We start from the raw sequence: 1,119 nt of genomic DNA, 5'->3' as shown, positions 1-1,119 counted from the left end.
TGGGCTTTAATACTTTGATAGGTGGACCTTGGTAGTCAGCCTCAGGAGGAGGAGGAAGTGGCCAAATAAGAGACCAGACAGACCTTGGTGGCTAGCTTTAGGAATGTAATCTAAAGGTTTTTTAGCAAGGCAGAGGGAATGGGGGAGAAGAGCAAGGCCTGCCAGAGCCATCGGCTCAAGGGGGCTGGTTTCCTTCCAATGGCGCGAGATGGAGGCATGAGATGATGGAGGCATGAGATGGAGGCAGGCTGGCTCATCATCAGCCCATACTTGCCCGTGTAAAAACACCATATGTCAAACTGGAAAGACTGACTATTATTTTCTGACTTACTTTTAATAATTGATTATAAACCTAGTGTGGAGGCATTTACCTTTTATCCCAGTACTTGGGAGGCAGAAGCAGGCAGATCTCTACAGAATCAGCCTGAGCTACATGGCTAGATATTGTCTCAAAATAACATAAATAAATTCAAAATTATTAAATTGTAGTGTATTTGCTCATGCTTTGCAAAAAAATAACCCATTTTTCAATAACAATACACACATTCGTCTCTTGAACAAATAGCTGTGTAACTCCCTGTGCGACACAAACGCCTGCTCACTCCCGGGTCTCCACAGGTCCTCACTCCTGACCGGGCGGCTCCCACCTGACTGCTGGGAGCCACGCTGCCTAGTTTCAGACCAGTATATGAGTGTTTGTCCAACGGGTCTCCGGATGAGGCAAAGCTCCCGGGGACAGTTTCCCTCAGCAAGGACCAGTGGACTTCGGGACAGCGCAGGAGGCTGCTGGGACCATGTGGCCTGTACGCTGTTCTCTCTTACAAGGATTGGTGATTGTCATTTTGTTAATCACGCATGGGACAGACATGATCATTTCTGGAAACCTCAGTTTTTCTCTAATATCTTTCCCTAAAATTCCTTGGGAGCTGATCCTTCCCCGGGTTCTTGTCTGGAGGTGTCAGTTGTCAATGCAGCCCCCAGCAGCTGTTCTAATTCAGGGCTGACAGATGGGAGGCAGAGCACCCCGTTTGCTGTAAATGTGTTTTGAACGGCACTGTTATTCTTGAAAATGTGTGCCTATGTCAATCACCAGTTTTGTAAAGACAGGATGTACCTGGC

Source organism: Microtus ochrogaster, chromosome 21 (assembly GCF_000317375.1).
Source record: "Microtus ochrogaster isolate Prairie Vole_2 chromosome 21, MicOch1.0, whole genome shotgun sequence".
NCBI classification, from domain to species: Eukaryota; Metazoa; Chordata; class Mammalia; order Rodentia; family Cricetidae; genus Microtus; species Microtus ochrogaster.
Note: the sequence above shows the minus strand (reverse complement) of the source record.